The 21712-nt window shown below is 42.0% G+C and overlaps 1 long non-coding RNA gene across 1 annotated transcript; it reads right to left on the reverse strand.

Moving 5' to 3' along the window:
* Window positions 1–1734: 1734 nt before the first annotated feature.
* Window positions 1735–19578, reverse strand: LOC143841812 (uncharacterized). The gene is made up of 3 exons (XR_013232856.1): window positions 19431–19578; window positions 3033–3304; window positions 1735–2247 (listed from the first exon to the last, which is right to left on the reverse strand). It is a non-coding gene; the product is annotated as an uncharacterized LOC143841812 (long non-coding RNA).
* Window positions 19579–21712: the final 2134 nt, after the last annotated feature.

The raw sequence follows: 21712 nt of genomic DNA on the forward strand, positions 1-21712 counted from the left end.
CTTAGAAACTATAGGAAGAAAGCTTGGCAACATGTAAAATTCAGGCTCAATGTTCATTACCTCCTAACACCTATAAACCAATTAGGGCTCTTCAGTGACCAGACATTATGAGCCTGAAAAAAGTTCAAGAGATCCATTCGCTTTTTCCTTTCCTACTACCAGACCACAGACCCTTTCCTACTACCAGACCCTATCTTCACTGGCAGACCACAGATGCCTCTGTAATACCGTTCATCCATTACTCAATGTCAGAGCAGTTGTCATTGATGGCCCAGGGCCTGGTCTGGACATTTTGGGATCATTTGCCTAGTGTGCAGTACCCAAATAGAGTGACCATTAGACTGGAAAACCTTTTATGATTGTATTCAACTGCAGGAGAACAAAAATGACACAGGTGAGCTGGTCCCAAAAGAGCCTGTGCGTCGAACAATAGCGATACATGAAATTATGCAATTTTTCATTGGAGGTGGGTAAAGGTGAAGCCCCTACGGGTCAAACCAATAACCTAAGGTCTTCACCATTTGGACATCCCTTCTGGATCAACCCCCAGACCATTTTGCCATTTTGCAAAGTCACCAGAAAGGCCCAAAAAATCAATTTTCCGTTCCTCCCAGCCTTCCGCTAAACTCCAATGGTTTAGGATCAACAATTCTAGTTACTTCCACTGGCCTTGGAAATAGGCCAACACTGGCACTAATTGGCAGCATTTCAAGAGCTGGTTAAGAACATCCTCCTCACAAGGCCTTCTGATTAAGACATAGTTCCAGAAGCTAAGTTACAGAGACAAAACATTACAGAACGTTGCATTGTCATAAACAGTGTTTAACCATTGAATGGGCACCTTAGGAATTGCAGCATTTCATAGCATAATAAAAGTGAAAAGTTCAACCCCCTATCTAAAAGTTTGGTACCAGTAGAGTCACCAAGAAAAGCAGAACATCGTAAGTCACTCACTTCACTGTCACTAGATGATCTTGACACTAGGAAATAAGAGATCACAAAAGAAAACCCTGATGATGATGCAGGGCCATCAGGAACAGTCCATGTTTTATGATTGAAAGGAGCTGATGACAATAGAATGTGCGTTCAAAGAAGATCTATGCTAGTGAGGCCAAAATAAGCAGGAGGAAAACATGGTCCATTTGTTCCTTTTTCTCCAGCTTCCTAAGCCTTAGCAGCTTTTCCTAAAGTAGTAGGCACAGGCATTCATCGGAGGTATGGTGGGAGTAGGTTGCTTTAGAAAAGTGATTGTACTATGGTAACATGATGTGAAATGATACAGAATAGCCTGATCTCATCAGTTCTTGGAAACCAAGCAAGGCTGATACTTGGATAGGACACTATCAAGGAAGACTTTTCCAAGAAAGGCAATGGCAAACTACTTCTGTTTTATCACTTGTCTTGAAAGCCCCTTGCTGGGGTAGCCATAAATTGTCTACAACTTAGTGGCATTTCATATACAGCCATAGTAGCATATTCATTTATAGATAAAGGAAGAAATTGGTGCAGAGGGAAATACATTTCTATAGGTATACAGCCCCTACACAATTCATGCGTAGCTTTGCGGGGGAATCTCATGAAATAATAAAAAATAGGACATATTTGATAATGTAATTTTAAAAGCTGATAAAATATAGGATATTTTTACAGAGCATATACAGAGTGCAATTCATAATTAGTTGTTATTAAGGAAACCAAAGCAGCACTAATATTTACCTCTGCAATACCTTTTAAAATTTTCTCCCACTACTACTTTGAGTGATAACAGGCAACCAGAGTTGATGGTAGGAGGCCTTCCACCATAATGGGAGGCTTGGTAACCCTGCCTTCCCTGGACCCAAGAGAGTTCAGTAACCATCAACTAGTCACCAGTGTGTCATTCTTGAGCAAGGTGATTGAATGGATTGTGATTGGACATCTTCAAGCTTGTCTTTTGGATGAGGTAAATAGTTTAGATCCTTTCCAATCTGGTTTCACTCCTTGTTAGGGGACTGAAACAGCCTTGGTCAACTTGATAGATGAATTTTGCTGGGAGATGGATAGAGGACATATAACTCTATTGATTCTCCTGGACCTCTTGGTGGCTTTCAGTATCATTGATCATGGTATCCTTCTGGGCTTCTCTTTCAAGCTGAGATTGGAAGGCCCCATTTTGTGCTGGTTCCAGTCCTGAAGGGTAGGCTTCAGTAAGTGGTCTTTAGCCTGCAGGGTCCCTCAAACCTCCATTTTGACAAGATGAAAATGCTACTGTTAAGTGAAAAGTCAAATCCAAAACGTAATATGTCAGCCATTCTGGATGGGGTTGCAATTCCTTTGAAGGAACAGGTGTGTAGTCAAGAGGTGCTTTTGGAGCCAAAACTACTACTACATAAACAGGTGGCAGGCAAAGCCAGGAGTGCCTGTTACTAGCTTCAATTGATTAGCCAGCTGCAGCCTAGGCAGAAAAGATCTGACTATTGTGGTGCATGCTCTTTTCCCACCAGGGTTAGCTTACTTCAATGCACTCTATATGGGTCTGCCACTGAGAAGAGTTTGGAAACTTGCAATTGATGCAGAATACTGCAACCAGGATATTGACTAGAATGGAACATACAGACCATATCAGTCTATTCTTGACCCATCTACTCAGGATTTCTATTTGTTTCAGGGCACAATTCAAGGAGCTTATTCTGACCTTTAAAGGCAGGTAAAGGTAAATGTATCCCCTGTGCAAGTACCGAGTCATGTTTGACCCTTAAGGTGATGCCTGCTATTGCTTTCTTGGCAGACTCAATACAGGGTGGTTTGACATTCCCTCCCCCAGTCATGACCGTTTTACCCCCCAGCAAGCTGGGTACTCATTTTACTGACCTCGGAAGGATGGAAGGCTGAGTCAACCTTGAGCCAGCTGCTGGGATTGAACTCCCAGCCTCATGGGCAGAGCTTCAGACAGCATGTCGGATGCCTTACCACCCTGTGCCACAAGAGGCTCTGAACTTTACAACTCTATAATATTTGATACCAAGAAACCTGAAGGGCATTTATGAACCTACCTGACTGTTTTGGTCATCTTCAGAGGCCCTGTATAGAGTACCACCTCTTTTCGAAATTAGGCAGGTAACAACCTCAAAGACGGCTTTCTCAGTCATGGCACAACAATCTGGAACTCTCTCCCCCAGTGATATTTCTCTGCCTTCTGTTGCAATCTTCTGCCAGCCAGTGAAGACTTTTTTTGTTTCATTTGGCATTCCCTCAGTGGCATTCCTTATCAATATTTTAATTGTTGTTCATATGTCTTTGCATTTTAGCTCTTTTTTTGTTTTACCTGGATGTTGTGATATTATTATTATAGCAACAATATTAATACTTTCTATACCATCCCTCCTGGAATCAGCTTTGATTTCTTAAAACATACATTAATGACACTCACATGTTCAGAAAGGCAGGATATACATTTTGTAAAATAAAACATAAATAAAGCCATAGCTATACAAGCTCTACATTATTCAGCAGCTAGACCTATTGAAAGCTAATAAACTTTGGTGGATAGAATGGCAAGATGCCCGGCCATGTCTACAGCATTTCTGGAGGGCAGATAAAAAAGAATTCCAGTCTCAGAGATTGTGCACCCAGCCATTAAGGGAGATAGAAACAATGGAACACATCTTCTTCCACTGCCCTTTGTCTTCTACAGCACACAGCAAGCTTATCCAAGCACTTCTAGACATAACAAACCAAAGCAGATTGGTCCAAAGAATTACTCAGGGATACTTCATTACTTCATTGCAGATAGCAAAATTTTACGCCCAGATGATTCAAGCCTGCCAGAAACATAAATATTTACAACCACTATCACCACATCCTTTTAGCTAATTTCATTGACAATTTTAAATTATTATATTGTCTAGAAGTTTTAAAATTTAATCTACATTCTGGTCTGTGACCATATAAATAAACTTGACTTGACTGTGGATGGAATGTTGGACCAAGGTGGGTTGGTGGGGTATAATTTCTATTGGCTGTTCAACAATAAATTATTTGAATAACTAGAGGTAAGTATATGTGGTGTATGCTACAATGAATATTATATTAAACTGTGTATATTATTTAAAATTGGAGTAACAGTGGCCAGCCCTACAGATACATATTTTAAGGAGGGATGTAATGACAGTAGTAGATGTAATGACAGTAGTAGATTCCAAGAAGCTCCATCAGGATGCACAACCTACAGCATATGACCCTAATAGAATATATCAGTAATGATTGGTGGGCAGACAGAGTCCCCACTTTAGTAACATTCTTTTACCATGTATTTTTCTGACCTAAGTAAATAAGGAAATGTTCTGTGTTCTGTGTAATAATGACTAGTTATCAAGCCCTGCTCATTCAATGAGACAATGATAGCAAGGGCTGGAAGAAAACCTCTGTTGTATCAGGAAGCAGCTCAGTTTGAGGTGATTTTTTTTCCAGCAAGTCAATTTTAGTTATGTAAATACATGATAAAAGCATTTATGCAACATGCAGATGATATTAGTGATGCAGCCTACAAAAGAAAGTTAATATGTGTAATCTTCATGGGAAAATTGAGAAACCGCATCATGCAAAGTGCTTTATCAGGGACAAACATTCCTTCTTGAAACATCTTCATGTTCTGCTCAGCTGCAAAGTGTAGGTTCATATTGTACTGAGCTCCAGTCAGGGGTTCCTGATCTGGTGAGCCACTCTGACAGTCTTCCTTGTGAGCTTCTTAAATTTAATCTCTCTCACAGTTCAGTAAACCACTTAATAAAAACCAAGGTAGATGGCAAAAGTACATCATAACGTTTTGCTACTCTTCAAAAATTATGAACAATACTTCTCTCAACAGAGTTATAAAAACACTACTTTCAATTTATGTACTCCAGTAAATCCTCAATGTAGAAAACGCCACTCATTGTATAAGTTTTCATGAAACAGCCATTCCATAACACTGTCGAAAAGCCAGCTACTGTGCAGGTATAATGTGATTTCACACAAACTTTGAAAAATAAATATTTTGCATGTGGTGCTCCTAGAGAGAGAGATCTTGAGACATTTTATACTAGCAGGAGCCCCTTCTTTGAATTCCTTTTACCATATTACAGTCCCTAGTGCAACATCATATCAGTGCATTTAAATATCAAACCACTGAGGAGGACACCAAGAGGGCCTGAAATGCATTTGGTTCTTTGTATTAGGTCGCTTTATCCATGAGTCAATATGTATTGGCTCTGTGCAATAAGTAAAGGTAAAGGTATCCCCTGTACAAGCACCGAGTCATGTCTGACCCTTGGGGTGACGCCCTCTAGCGTTTTCATGGCAGACTCAATATGGGGTGGTTTGCCAGTGCCTTCCCCAGTCATTACCGTTTACCCCCCCAGCAGCAAGCTGGGTACTCATTTTACCGACCTCGGAAGGATGGAAGGCTGAGTCAACCTTGAGCCGGCTGCTGGGATTGAACTCCCAGCCTCATGGGCAAAGCTTTCAGACAGCTGCCTTACCACTCTGCGCCACAAGAGGCTCTTTCTGTGCAATAGTGTGTAATTAATATTGATGTTTTAAAACATTTTAAATGTGCACATGAATAGTAATAAATATTTGCATTTTAACATTTAGTATATTCTTTTGCTCAACCTCAAGGGTTCCTGGCAAGTCACATATCCAATACCATCAATGAAAAGATCCAGAATAGTGGCTCGCCTTAATGAACATGTGGAATTTGAGCATCCAGAGATCATATCCATGTTGAAGTTCTCACATTCCTATTGGCCTCAAGAATGATCAAGCACCCTTGCAAATTACCTAAGAGCTGCACAAAATAGTCATCCTAATGTCAGTTTCTTGATTTTTTTAAAAAAATTACTGCTTAATAATACAAACTTACTGCTTCCTTTCACAAATAAAAACAGGAACATTAGGATAGGTCCAGGGGAGAATTTACTGACCTAAGTATATGTGAAAAATGGATAAAGAAATAAATTATCTCAGGGAACATGCATAACACATTTTCTTCACCAGTGAGTAAACAGCCTATTTGTCCACACCTAGAAGTAATTGGCATGTTCTCTGGAGAGGCAGCATATATATTTTCTAAATAAAAAATATATTTCTATATCAGTTCATCATCCAGTCTAAGAAATCAACTGATGCACAATTTTCATGGCTAAAGTACTTCAACAAGCAGGTTTCTCAGACCAAGACACCTAAGAATAATTCCTGAGTATTCTGTGCTGCCATCAAAACCAAATCTGTCAATGGCCTATAAGATGGAGCTCTTCTGCCAGGTGTTTGGTTGAGGCCAGGGCAGTTCAGATCCCCCCCCCCTGCCGGACCCAACAAGAGAACAGGGTCATCACATTGCTCCCTATTAACCTTCCCCCCTGAGGCATCTATACACCCTCTGCTGAGTAGGGGAGGGTATTTCATTCCACTGCCAGGAGTGTGGGATTTTATGAGTTTGTTTATGGGAAGAATAAATTAATAGAATCCCACACTTTTAATAAACGTGTTATCTACCAATAGCTGGCTATGGAAGTGGTGGGATATAAATCAAATTATAAGTAAATATTATGAATAAGTTAAAGAAGATAACCTAATACTAATAATTAGCATGTGAAATCTGTTTTAGAGCATTTGCTTGAAGTTCTGCATTATTTCAAAGGGGGGGGGGGAGTTATGGCTTCAAAGTGTGTTTTGAATTCTCTTTAAAGTTTACATATACAAACAGGATTTCACTGACTAGCCACTAGGCTGGATACTTCCATACACACAGGATGCCACCAACAGCAGCCTGCGTTTTCTGAAGAGTCAGACTAAATGGCACATGATCTGATGATCACCAGACACAAACCTAGCAACTGGATAGTCTGATCCCCTTCCCCCAAAATAGTCAATGATGGGCCTGGATGGGATAGAAAGGGGAGAGTCCCCAGACATTCAACACTTTGCCAGCTGAGGCTCCTATCACTTTCAGTTGACCTGTGTTGGTGGCAGCTTGATGAATGACAGGAGTGTTTTTGTTTTAACTTAGGGTCTCAGTCTAGAACCTACCCACAGCCCAACACTAGACTGAGCCAGGCCCCGGCAAGCTCTGGGACTTGATAGGAGGGCCTGACAAGGAGTTGTGGTGTTTCTAGGAGCATGGCAGTGTTGCATAGCTAGCTGACATCACTTCCAGCATGCCTGAAAGTCTGAAAAAAATTCCAGGGGTACTTCCACACTCAAAAGGTTGAAAAAGCCTTGGAAAAAATTAAATGCATTGGACAATGGAATGGAGTACAGAGAGGATCTGCGGTGGTGTCAACCCTATCTCTGCCTACATGTTTCATTTTAAAAATAGAAACAGAATATACCCACCAACCCCACAACCAGGGAATTTGATTAGCTTTATTCCAAATGTACATCCTGATTATCTGCTGCAATGTTACATGATTGTAAATAGTTTTAAATAGTTCTTCTGAACTGGAAGCTATTTTATCCTAAATAATTTATTTCAAACCTGACAATGGAATACAATCTTCCTTTGATTGGAACAGCCATTCCTTGACTTTGGTCTTTTGCAGTTCAGCACACAAAGTTGTTTGATAAATTTACTCTGTGAAATTCAATGTGTGATAATCTCTCCAAGATTATCAGAGTTCACTTGTAACTTGACTTTTCAGAATGTGAAGGATAATTCCTTTGAGGGTTACACATTTTCCCCCTTTTCTGCAACCAGCAGTTTTTAATACCTGTGGGATTATGTTTGATTTATGGGGTATTGGAGGTATTTATGTGCCAAGGCATAACAACAATGTACTGTCTTGCTGACACCAGATATAGCAACTGGTTCCCCAACCTGCACCTAACAGGTGGCAGCTATTGAGAAAATACACTAAATAGCTTTGATTTCTGTTTGCAGTTCACAAAACAGAGTGGTTCATAGTTTGCTATCTGCAGTTTGCATAAAAGTTGTTTGCTTCACATTTCAGGTGGAAAGAAAAAAATAGTACAATTACACAATACCTTCCACTCCATGAGACTGCTCTTCTGCAAACTGTATTATCTTGTGTTGGCATATGAATCTTTTTTTTAAGCTGCAAACATAGCAATCCAAGAATGTTCTCCAGGCACAAAATCCATATGCACATATAAGATGAGGGACACTGGAAGGCAAGTAAAAGCTACGAGACATTATCTTCTGTATGTTAAAATTTCTATTTAAGATTAGAAAGCAACCAGAAAGCATTCATGTGCACTGAGGGAAAAGTTAAACTATTTCCCTCTTCCTGAATTGAAAAGTTCCTTAGTGATGCTCTCCGTCTTTACTGTGGAAGTCCAAGATCCTGGCTCATGGCCTTACCAGAGCATCACAAAAGCAGGCTGTAGTGTCATATTTAAAGGTATATGTTGCCATCTTAAAAGGACCTATTAAATCCAATGTCTGAAATTATCTAACTGCACCAATAACCTCAACAGAGCTGTTACCAGCCCCAACAGGAAAAGCTGAATAACAGCTTACCTGAATTCCATCGTTTCCTAGTCTCCTATAGCAATTATTTCAGGTTATACTTTCTTGTGACTTAAGTGAAAGCTAAGGTCCTTGGTGTTAATGGATGCTTATTTTTTTTCCCCCTTCATTCGAAAACAAACCACACTGTCCCTGACTAAAGTTTAATTATGGCATGTGGGTCTTAAATCAATATTTCATAGACCATTTGGATTCTTTCTAAAACCACCTCTGCTTCATTATACGAAGAGGTAAGAAACTGATGGAGCACTAGCTTAGCCTTCACTGTGGATATATTTAAAAATTCAATAATGTCTTTCAAAACACCGTGCCACTATCAATATTGGCACCTATTGTGCAAAGAGTGCATTTTGTTGTATGTTAATAAATCCAAGATGTGTTTGTTCATTTGGTTTGTCTCAAAACACTTGAACAGATTTTAACAGCTTTCAAATCACCTCGTACATCTGCCCTTTACCATCACCCCCAAATAAATTTTCTTAGCACTCAACAGAGTTGACAAATTCTCCACAGGAACTGTAGCAATGAAGGAATATGTTTCAATTTATAGTTAAAAGTAACGATTAAGATAAAAGAGTTCAATTTCTCCTTTGTTCTGCTGCTCTGAACCCTGAAAGCTATAACTTTGATTTAAAGAGGTGGGCAAATTGCAAATGATAACATATCCATTCATAACACAATACAGCTTGATTTTGCATAACAGTGTCTGGCAGCAGAACAGAATCCATCAGTACAGCAATCTCAGGATTGCACAATGGAAGGAAAAGCAGTTGCCAAGCTAATAACATACTCCTATGCATTGCCCTTCTTTGGGATTGGAATGTAAACTGACCTTTTCCAATCCTGTGGCCATTGTTGAGTTTTCCAAATTTGCTGGCATATTGAGTGTAGCACTTTTACTACAACGTCTTTTAATATTTTGAATAGTTCAACTAGAATTCTGTCACCACCACTAGCTTTATTGTTGCTCAGACTTCCTAAGGCCCATTTGACTTCACATTCCAGGATGTCTGGCTCCAGGTCAGTAACTACCCCATTGTGGTTATCAGGGATTTTAAGCTCGCTCTTGCATAGTTCTTCTGTATAATTTTTCCACCTTTTTAAAATCTCTTCTGCTTCTGTGAGGTCCCTACCATTTTGGTCCCTTAACATATCCACCTTTGCATGAAACATTCTCTTCACATCTCCAATTTTCTTGAAAAGATCTCTGGTCCTCCCCATTCTATTGTTTTCTTCTATTTGTTTGCACTGTTCATTTAAGAAGGCATTCTTATCTCTTCTAGCTTTTCTCTGGAATTCTGCATTCAGTTGGGTGTATCTTTCTCTTTCTCCCTTGCCTTTCTCTTCGCTTCTCTACTTAGTTATTTGTAAAGCTTCCTCAGACGGCCATTTTGATTTCTTGCATTTCTTTTTCTTTGGGATGGTTTTAGTTGCTACCTCTTGTACAATGTTGCGAACCACCGTCCATAGTTCTTCAGGCACTCTATCTATCAGATCTAATTCCTTAAATCTATTTGTCACCTCTACTGAATATTCGTCAGGGATATGATTTAGTTCATACCTGAGTGGCCTAGTGCTTTTCCCTACTTTCTTCAACTTAAGCCTAAATTTTGCAACAAGAAGCTCATGATCTGAACCACAATCAGCTCCTGGTCTTGTTTTTATTGACTGGATAGAACTTTTCCATCTTTGGCTGCAGAGCACATAGCCAATCTGATTTCTGTGTAGACCGTCTGTGTTGTCCATGTGTAGAGTTGTCTCTTGGGCTGTTGGAAAACAGTGTTTGCTATGACCATTTTATTCTCTTGACAAAATTCTACCAGCCTGTGCCCTGCTTCATTTTGTACTCCAAGGCCAAACTTGTCTGTTATCCCGGTTATCTTTTGGCTTCCTACTTTAGCATTCCAATCCCCCATGATGATAAGCACATCATTTTTGGGTGTTGCTTCTAGGTGTTGTAGGGTTTCATAGAACTGGTCAACTTCATCCTCTTCAGCAACAGTGGTTGGGGCATAGACCTGTATTACTGTGATGTTGAATGTTTGCCTTGGATTCGAACTGAGATCATTCTGTCATTTTGGGGATTATATCCCAATACTGCTTTTCCTACTCTCTTATTGATTATGAAGGCTACTCCATTTTTTCTGCAAGATTCTTGCCCACTGTAGTATACCTGATGGTCATCTGAATTAAATTCACCCATTCCTGTCCATTTGAGTTCACTAATTCCTAAAATGTTGATGTTCAGTCTTGTCATCTCTTGTTTGACCACGTCCAGCTTGCCTTGATTCATGGATCTGATGTTCCAGGTTCCTATGGAATAAAAGTCTTTACAGCCTCAGACTGACTTTTCGCCACAAGTTACCTCCACAACTGAGCGTCCTTTTGGCTTTGGCCCAGTCGCTTCATTCATTCTGGTGCTACTCGTACTAGCCGTCTGCTCATCCCCCGGCATAATATCGTTTTGCCTTTTGGTACTGTCCATTGTGTTTTCATGGCAAAGATACTGGAGTGGTTTGCCATTTCCTTATCCAGTTTTGTTAGAGTTCTCCACTATGACCAATCCATGTTGGGTGGCCCTGCATGGCATAGGAACTCAAAAGTTGAGCTGAACAATAAAAATAATGTAAAACTTGTTAATTATTTATTGTAGTGCACAATTAAAAACAGAATAAAAACTTCTTAAAAACTATACTGAACTAACAGCACATATAACCAAGGACCAAACGCGTTTTGACCCTTCCGGGTCTTCCTCAGTGGTCAAGATTATGATAATACACTCTATATAGAAATATACCTACTGTATATAGAACTATAATGTGTAGCAGAATGGTTGAGTGGGATCTGTAATGTGTAAATTTTATCCTTTTTGGAGACCAATTCCTATGTCACCACTCTTCGCTATCATTAAGTTCTGTACTCAGAGTGTAATCTCATGTGCATCAGAAAAAGCTATATAGCAGGCCAAGAGGCCCTTGTTAGCAAGCCTTCCACCATGACCCTTTGCCCTGGGCCCTCTCCCCTTACCTGCTGCTGGCTCCAGGCACTAAGGCATCTGAGAACAAAGAGGCTAGAGTCCAGGGACAGAGGGTGGGAGCTGCAGGGGCAGGACCAATCAGGGCAAAGTTGGCTGCACCCTGATTGGCCCCATTCTCACTTGGACAGCTGGACACATCCCACCCCCTATGCTGTTTCACAAATATATAGAAGAACAACAATATATATATTGTATTTTTTACAGGCGCAGGATGGAATAGTAGACTTTGAGGGGCTGAGGCTCAGAGATAACAGCATATATATATATATATGAGTGTGTGTGTGTGTGTGTGTGTGTGTGTACACACAGAGAGAGAGAGAGAGAGAGAGAGAGAGAGAGAGATCATCCTGTCTTCTGTCTTCTGTTGTGTTTGCTACCCCTCTCAGTTTAGTATCACCTGCAAATTTAATAAGTATCCCTTCTAATCCCTCTTCCAAGTGATTTATATAAATGTTGAACAACACAGGTCCCAGGACAGATCCATGGGGCACTCCACTTGTCAGTCTTCTCCAAGAGGATGCTGAACTATTAACAAGTACCTTTTGGGTACAATCAGTCAACCAGTTATCAATCCACCTGACAGAATTAGGATCCATACCAATTTTTACCAGCTTGTCAGCAAGAATATCATATAGAACTTTATTAAAAGCTTTACTGAAATCCAGATAAACAATGTTTACAGGATTCCCCTGATCCAGCAAGGTAGTCACTCTCTTGAAAAAGAGATAAGGTTGGACTGACATGACTTGTTCTTGTGAAACCCGTGCTGAGTCCTGGAAATCACAGCTCTCTGTTCCAGCTGTTCAAGGACTGGCTGTTTGAGGATTTTTTCCAAATTTTTGCCAGCTACAGATGTCAAGCTGATGGGTCAAAAGTTACCCGGATCCTTCTTTCTCCCTTTCTTGAAGATGGGGACAACATTTTCCTGCCTCCAATCATCAGGCACCTCACCTGTTCTCTGAGAAGTGTCAAAAAGAATGGACAGAGGTTCAGAAATTACATCTGCAAGTTCTTTTAGTACCCTTGGATGCAATTCATCTGGCCCAGAAGACTTTGTTACATTTAAAGAAACTAGGTGTTTATGGAGTGTCCCCACAGTGATCCTAGGCCACCATTCCCATCCCCCCTGTTGTGTTACATTTTTGCCACATTGAGCACTATTTCCCTCACAAGAGAAGACTGAAGAGAAATAGGAGTTAAGCAGTTCAGCCTTTTCTTCATCATCTATGTTATACTTTGGAGAGACATTGCTTCAGGAAGAAGAGAGGGAGGATTTGGGTTGTGCAACCCTGTGCCCCTCTTTCCTATTCTGAAGAGTCAAGAGACTCTAGCAGCACAACATCTAAATGCACCAGTATGGGAGGAGCCTAACACCCTTTGGTACCTCATCACATTGAGGTTTGCAGTGCCTAATAAGAGAGATAACTGAATTCTATGAAATGTTGGTGTGGGCCGCTTATGAGAAAACACGGTTGGGACTTTCCCGGGCCACTATTGACATGGCAGAGGGCAGGTGGAGTCATGCACGGCAGGGGCAGACATGATGAGTTTGCACCATGTACCTGAGGGGAGGGGGAGCAGGCATGCAGCTATATAAAGAGCCATGTGCTCAAAGTCCACCCTATGGCCGAGCTAAGTGTTTCCCACTCACCAAGTTATTGATGTTTTTCTGTTAAAGTTACAAGTTGGAGTCTTGTTTGAAAGGTTTTGATATTGTATGTTGCAGAAGGCGGAAAGTGGCACAGGGAGGAGCCTGCTTTGATGGAGGAAGTCAGGTCAGGGGTACCTGACTCTACCACATAGGGAAGTGGTGGCAGGCTGCAAACCAGCTTGACCCTGGCTGAGGAAGGTAAAGAGGTTCGCAGGGCCAGATGGCCTGGGGTGGGCCAATGGAAGTATATACCCCAGGTGGTATATCTCCCTGGTGAAAGACCTGATGGCAGGGGATCGGGGGGTCAGCTGGAGACTCCCCTGGATGCTGTTAGGGTTATGATGTTAAGTGGTTGGCTTACCACATTGTGCAGGCTCTCGCCTCCCCAGCCCTGCCAACACTCTTTGGTTAAAGTGTTAAGAAACACTGTGGCCTGTTGTTAAAGCCAAAGTCTTGAGTCCGCATCTTTCTTAAGCCCACAGTGCCCAAAATGCAAGTCAACAGTATTTAGTGGTGGCATTCCATCTTCCAGCATGAAAAATAAAGTCAGATCAAAGTTAAGTTATTGATTCAAACATAGTTGCCTGTAGCTGAGGAAATCCTAAAATCCTGCAAATTTATTCTGCTCCCTAGAGCCTGGGAAGATCCAGACCAAGTAATATAAAATGAGCACAGAGAATCAATGGCTTGACTAATGTGTTTGTCATTTAGAAACAGAGATAGCCTATATACTATCAATGTAAATTATTTAGAGCTTGATTAGAATGAATTCCAGGGAAATGTACCATCATTTTCTCAAGTAGTCAAACTAATATTAAAGATTTCAACAGAAGTATAACAAGAAAGGTCAGTGCTGATTGAGACCCAGTCAAAGATGAGACTTGAATCCATTATTTCTTGCTATTACTGAAACATTAGAAGTGAATTAAGGAGCTACCCACAGGCTGGAGAAATTCCCACATTGTTTCCCAAGTATTCCACTGTAACATGAACTTGATACAAATGAGGCAGGCTTGATTGAGTCACTATATATATATATATATATTTGTCCCTACATTTTTAGTTGATATGATTTTCTTATCTGCTGTTTAGTGTATCTGAGACATTCTTTCAATAAAAACTAATACTTTGGGACTGACACATTTCTGCCACCCCCCAAAAAATTGTACAAGTAATTTTTGAGAGAAATTTTAAAAGTAAGATGAGAGATACGAAATGTTACTGTATTCCTTTTGCTGCATTTAACAAACCCGAGCTCACAACACATATTCATTTATTACCCATTTATTAACCATTTGATAAGACCAGCATCTAAGAAATGAAGATGTTTAGGTTGCAAGTGTTGGGCATAAGCCCTCTGCTACCCCCTATGGCAGGTATACCATTTGGGGGGAGGGATTGGTTTTTGCCGCCATCTTGCTAATTTTGGTACAGTTGTATGATGGAGATTTTTTTTAATGGAGTTTTAATGGGGTTTTATTATTGTGGGGTTTTTAAACTGTGTTTAATATGTTGTAACCTGCCACAAGAGTGGCGGGTAAGAAATTCAATAATAAAGAAAGAAATTAAATAGTGGCTAGATACACTTAATACAGGGGAAATGTACAGACTCCCAGGGCAGTCTGATGTATCAGCCTCCAAAACAATAACTTGATGGGATCTTCCAGGGTCAAACAATGATTGAAGAAATGACATGATAGAGGTTTACAAAATTATACATGGAATTGAGAAATTAGGTAAACATATGGAGCAAAGATCCATCAATATCTATTAGCGACAATGTATGGACAGGGCAGTGATGCTCTGTATTCTCAAGTGCTTGCGGAGGGGGGGGCAACAGTGAGAGGGCTTCTGGAGCTATTTCCCTTTTGGTGGACTTCCTGATGGTAACACAGAATGTTGGAGTGGATGGCTTCTCTTATGTCTTTATGTGTGAGTTCCAATGTCAGCAATATCACCTGCAGTAAGAGTAGCATACATTACTTTTCCCCCATCCATTTTGTCTTCACAATAACCCTATAAAATAAGTCAGCCTTAAGGATGCTGAGAAGTTCAGCATAAAGGCTTTCTAGTCATGCTTACCACGATCAAATTCTTTGTTATCGTTTCTCTGCAGTTTCATCTGCAGAATAACTCTGTGTAGTGGCCTCAAATCTGCAGAGAGTTGCAAAGAAGAAATACACATAGCTTGGCTATGTCTAACCCCCGGGCAGAGCAGTATTTTAAAGGAGAGGGGACTTTTCTGTGGCCTCCCTGTCAGTCGTTTAGCAGAAGGAGAAATCCCCCCTCAAAAGGTGTGCTCACCCCCATGCCCTGAGGCTTCCCTGCATTGTTCTCAGAAATGCCTCCCTCCCCCCAGTCAGGAGCTGTCAGAGGCTGCTTTGCAGCAGGCCTGAAGGGAGGGGGAGGGAGTGCACTCACCAGCCCCCTGCCAGCTCTGTCAGTGTTCTGAGGCAATTTGCAGTTGGACATGACAGTTAGGACAGCCTTGGAGTGAAAAGGGCTGGTGCAGCCTGTCCAAGTCTCTGTTCTCATCCCCCTTGGCAGCCCTACTGACCTCCTCTCACTGCGGTAGTCAGGAGCAGACTGGCAGAAATGTCTCCAGATTGCCCCTGGCTGGGCTGGGAGGGTGGGTTGGGAGGCGCTTTGTGCCTCCCGACTGGATGTAACTCTTGTCTGTCATGGTAAGGGCCCAATCGGAAGGCACTTCACGCCTTCCGATTGTCCCCTCCGATTGTCAGTCCGGGACCAAGGGACCAATGGCCCCTGTTTCCTATCCTGGACTCGGCCCACCCCCCTTAGCCTTAGCAAATTATTTATACCGCTCGGGGAGAGGTTTACAGATAGTTACGCATGTTCAGTCATTCTTTTTTCAAAATTAGACATATCTGTGTTGAGACAGAAGAATAACACTATGCTAAAGGCATGTGCAATGCCATTAAAATGCATAGAAAAATATGACAACTAGTAATCTCACACTGAAACTTCCACTTACTGGAAGTTTATCTATATCTATATCTATATCAATATCTATATCTACACATACACACACACACACACACACATATATATATATATATATATATATATATATATATATATATATATATATATATATATATATATATATATATATACACACACACATATACACATATACATATACATTCCATGTTATACACATGCGGGTTTAAACCATAAGAAACCATAATAATAATGGCCAAAGGAAGACAAGAACATGCAGGACTATTAAGTAGGATGCTCAAATTGTTCTGCTCAACATGCCAAAGCCTAGAAAAAGATGATAGAACACTGACACTGGCATTTCTTCAAACATCTGGATTTGTCTGATGCAGCCAACTTTTTGGTGAGAACAGAAAATGAATGAAAAAGACCTAAGAAACCACGTTCCAAAGTGCCCATTTTCTCCAAGTGCACTCTATCACTTGGAATTCAGTTGTAATCTCAGGAGATCTCCAGACACCACCTGGAGGTTAACAACCCTACCTCCTCCCATCCTATCTAGCCTCCCATTTAAAATAATCTTTTCACGCCCCACTCTCCATGGGCATACAGATAAAATGCTGAGTGAAATGTTTCTGTAGCAGTTCAATGTTATATATTAGGTATTTGCTAATTATTCAGGACTCCCTCTGACATCCAGTAATACTGGTAATATTTGATTATCATTTTCAAATAAATCATACTTCAGCACGCACTCAATTACAGTAAACTGGATATCAGATTGACAGCAAATTGAAAAGTCAATATGGAAATACACAGGGATGATATTCTAACTCAAGATGATATTGTCTCCTACAGATGCTATGGGGCACTGACTATCAACCTACGATAAGACAAGCAAGTACTATGTGCCACAAGTACAAAACAAGAATTAGAAATATGTGCAGAGCGAATACTTCTATAGTCTATTTAATGAAGTGTGTATATATTATATTTTGATAAAATAAAATACAAACAAATGTCATGTCATATATTGCCATCTGACCAGGAGCCAATGAACAGCAAAATGTCTCACAAATGTCACACATCTTTAACCGCTCCTGCAGTTAAATAAAAGGGTAAGGCCACCTGGGGAGGAGTTAGGGCGGGCCCAGTCCAGGATAAAAACTCAGAGGGCCCAATCAGGAGCCGCGAAGTGGCTCCTGATTGGGCCCTCCAAGTGTACATCCAGGGCCAAGCAGTCAATGGGGAGGCACGCGAAGTGCCTTCCTATTGGCCCCTCACCAGGACAGACCAAAATTCCATTCACCCAGCCCAGTCTGGTTGCCAGTCTGCTCCTGACCACCGCAGGGAGAGGAGGTCAGTAGGGCTGCCAAGGGGGATGAGAACACAGGCTGCGTCAGCCCTTTTTGCCCCAAGGCTGTTCTAACTGTCATGTTGTTGTTGTTGTTATGTGCGAAGTCGTGTCCGACCCATCGCGACCCCATGGACAATGATCCTCCAGGCCTTCCTGTCCTCTACCATTCCCCGGAGTCCATTTAAGTTTGCACCTACTGCTTCTAACTGTCATGTCCAACTGCAAATTGCCTCAGAACCCTGACAGAGCTAGCCGGAGGTTGCAGAGTGTGCCCATCCCTCCCCCTCCCTCCCTTCAGGCCTGCTGCGAAGGAGCCTCTAACAGCCCCTGACTGAGGGAAGGAGGCCTTTCCAAGAGCAACGCAGGGGAGCCTGAGGGCCTTCCTTTTGAGGGGGGGGGACTTTCCCCTTCTGCCAAACAGAAAAGCCCCTTTTCACTTAAAATACTGCTCTGGCCGGGGGTTAGACACAGCCAAGCCATGTGTCTTTCTTCTTTGCAACTATCTGCAGGTTTGAGGCCACTGCACAGCGTTATTCTGCAGAGGAAACTGGCTCTTTTGTGTCCTGTTTCATCTGCACAACAACCCTGTGCAGTAGGCCTCAAAATTCAACCCCGTGCCCTTACAAACTGGACAACTCCTCCCCTTCCCCTTCCCACTGCCAAGCTCTAGTGCCCGTTGTATTCTTGGAGACAACGGGCTTTGCCCCTAGTATTTATTTATTTCCATTATTTATATCTTGCCTTTTCTGCAAATGGGGACCAAAATTAGTTTAAATGGTTCTCCTCTCCTTACAACAACTCTGGGTGAGAGGTTAGCTAAGAGCATGTGACTGGTCCAAGGTCACCCAGCAAGCTTCCATGGCAAAGTGGAGATTCAGATATTAGTTTCCCAGATCCTAGTCTGACACTTTATGCATTCTGGCTTTTCTTTATCACCACCATGCATAAAAGCATAAATGTTCTAGTGTACATATGTGTCTCTCTCCGTTCTGAAATTAGATGCTTAAGGGATTAAGGATGTGGACCAATCCACTTCCTTAACAAATATTTTGGAGGACCACCTGTGGAAATAATTATATGATGCACAAGGATCACATTTCTTGATACGTTCAAAATGAAAGTTGGAGATGGTACCCATGAAGAAATCTAGCTAGGGCTTAATACTCATTTACTGCATTTCTGTCCCATCCTTCTTTGATCATGGTCTCAAAGTAGTGGGCACAGGATTTCCAGGTTATCAAATGAACATCATGACACAGCAAGAATTTGAACCCAGGTCTCCTAGATTCCAGTCCAACACTCTACACCATACTGATCTTTTTAGCTTCAGCAAGGATGCTGTGTTACTTGCGTCCCAGACACACTGTGGGGCCCATAACAACTTCCATTTTCATTGCCTGCTTTGAAAAAGTATCAGATACTCATGTATTTGAAGAAAATCTTTGCCCAAAGCAATGTGATTACTCCTTTTGTGAAAGCAAGAAGACATTTAACCTTTTACATTATCTTTGCCTCCACACCTCCCCTTGAGAATGTTTCCATTTGTTGGGCATTATCCTATCTAAAGCAATACTCAAGTGAACAAGTCACACAGAATGAGTAGACTCAGATGTGTTTGCTGTCGTTCCTAAGCCCTTAAAATAGGTATCTTTGAAAGACTGTGTCATGAACAATTTCTAGTGCCTTCCTTTCCCCCCTATGTGTTCTTCTCTTATCTTTATTATCTTCTTTTCCATGCCACTAGTATTCCTAGGTCAGAGTCCTGAGGCACTCCTTTTTTAGTGACATTCAGCAATCCAGACACCACATGAAATGATACCACTTGGCCTGCAGGTATTAAAGATAACATTAAAGGCCAAAACATGATAGAAAATGGATGAAAGAGGAAAAACATTTTCTGAACTTGCAAAGATACCTCTTCAGTATAGTTTCCTTTTGAAGTCAGGGGGTGAGGAGGGGACAGGCAAATTAAACCAGTCAACATCCTCTGTTTTATTTTCATTTCTTCAATGTGTTTGGAATGCGGTAAAGATTTCTCTCTCTAAGACTGAGACAGCAGTGCTCCATATATATTTAGGAAAAAAACAGTTTATATGATTAATATTTTGGACTACCTTTAAGTCAGATTTCCACCCACACATTCACATATTTTAAAACAAGGTTTGTATTACAAAATGTATATGTGAAATCAGTACATAAGACATTGAAATCCCTGCCCCCATGACATTGAAATCCCTGCTGCCCATGACTCTTTTCAATAGTATAATCATATGAGAACATACAAATTTTCTCAGTAATATGGCATGGGGCAGAAAAAAAATTCAATTAATGCTCTATACTCATAACTTACGGTAAAAGGTAAAGGTAAAGGTATCCCCTGTGCAAGCACCGAGTCATGTCTGACCCTTGGGGTGACGCCCTCTAGCGTTTTCATGGCAGACTCAATACGGGGTGGTTTGCCAGTGCCTTCCCCAGTCATGACCGTTTACCCCCCAGCAAGCTGGGTACTCATTTTACCGACCTCGGAAGGATGGAAGGCTGAGTCAACCTTGAGCCGGCTGCTGGGATTGAACTTCCAGCCTTATGGGCAAAGCTTTCAGACGGCTGCCTTACCACTCTGCGCCACAAGAGGCTCTAACTTACGGTATGGGAACATATTTACAAAATAAACAGAAGCATCTACAGAACAGTACATTTCCGTGGTTTTCATATGGCCTGCAAGAACAGTGGAGGATTGTTCTTAGGTGAATTAGGCAGTGGCCCACCAACTCAGGCTCCTCCCCGTCCCCTTCTGCTTGAATGCTTACAGTCATTAGCCAGGGGTAGAAAGTTGCCAGCCATGTAGTAAATCAGTCTCAACTTTATTTACTTTAGCTATTCAGGCAAGCTATTCAGTCAGGGGATGAGGGCTTTTATCCATTGGCTCACTGGGCAGGACTAGCTGTTCTTATGGCTCTGAGTCACTAACTGGTCAGTGAATCTGTAAGGCCATTTTCCATGAGGAAAATGTTCCTGGACAGGCTTTGCATATTGACTTGCAGGAGGGCATTACATGCTGGAATAAGACGTGACACCAATGTTGGGATAAACAAGGCCACAGCTTTATTATCTCCCCACGGGGAGCACAGCATGGGAGAGGGAGCCTGACCTTGCAGTCAGCAGACTGCAGCAACAACCCATGGAGTCCAGAGGCGCCCTGGGGGCCTGCACCATTCCCAGCCGGGAGAGCAAATCCCTTTGCTTACTGAAGTACGCCACTAAGGGAAGCGACCTAAGCCGGGGAGCCACCAGGTGGCAACCTGCTTTGACTGCCCCAGGCCACCTGGCAAATGAGCCCCGGGTCTCCCAGCTGGGTAAGCTCATATACGCACCGCCTCATAGGCCCATTATGCACGTACGCCGAAACGGCGATTTCGGGTCACATGGAAAACGCGGAGGAGGAAGAAGCTAAGCAAACCGCTTATGCACAGGACGGGACGCAATGGTCGCAAAACCCAGGGCCGTTCCACATTCGTCCAAAATAGCACAATGGTTACTAATTGAAATCACTACAGTTTTGCCGTTATGCACAACATCGTTGACAATCTGCAACACTCCTGAAACCGATCCGCAAAAAGCGCTTCGTTGTAGCGCTTTCAGGGAAATCCCAAAAAGTGGATTCACCCTCTGGAAAGCGCTACACTCCTGCAACCAATCTGCAACACTAGCAGGAAAGTTCTGTGCATTACCATTGTTGTGGTTTCTGCAAAGTCCCTCCCCCTGGCTCTCTCCTCTGATCTTCCGGCGAAGCGATCGCCATTTTTTTTTCTCCAAGCGAGCGGAGATCAACGCACCGGCAAGCCTTCGTTTACCCAGTGAGGCTTCCCCGGCTGCAGTCCCTCTGTTTAAAGTCACTAAGCACAAGCAACACAGAAGCCCGTTTGCTGGTTTATTTTCCCTTTATTTTTCACACTGTTTTCGGCCAAAAATCGCGCCCGTGAGGGGGGGGGGATTTTTTTTTTTCACTCGGGGGGAGCGTGGCAATGATGAAACGGCAGCTCAAACATCACCTGCTAGCTGGATGGGTCTCTCCGTTGCAACGAATCAACGCAGATTCATTGCAACGGGTGTGTGTGTGTGTTTTTTTCTTAAACCTTCCTTAAACGGAAAGGGGCTGTTTGGGAGCATGATAACAGCCACCCATTGGCTGCTTGACGG

This window comes from Paroedura picta, chromosome 7, assembly GCF_049243985.1.
Source record: "Paroedura picta isolate Pp20150507F chromosome 7, Ppicta_v3.0, whole genome shotgun sequence".
NCBI lineage: Eukaryota > Metazoa > Chordata > Lepidosauria > Squamata > Gekkonidae > Paroedura > Paroedura picta.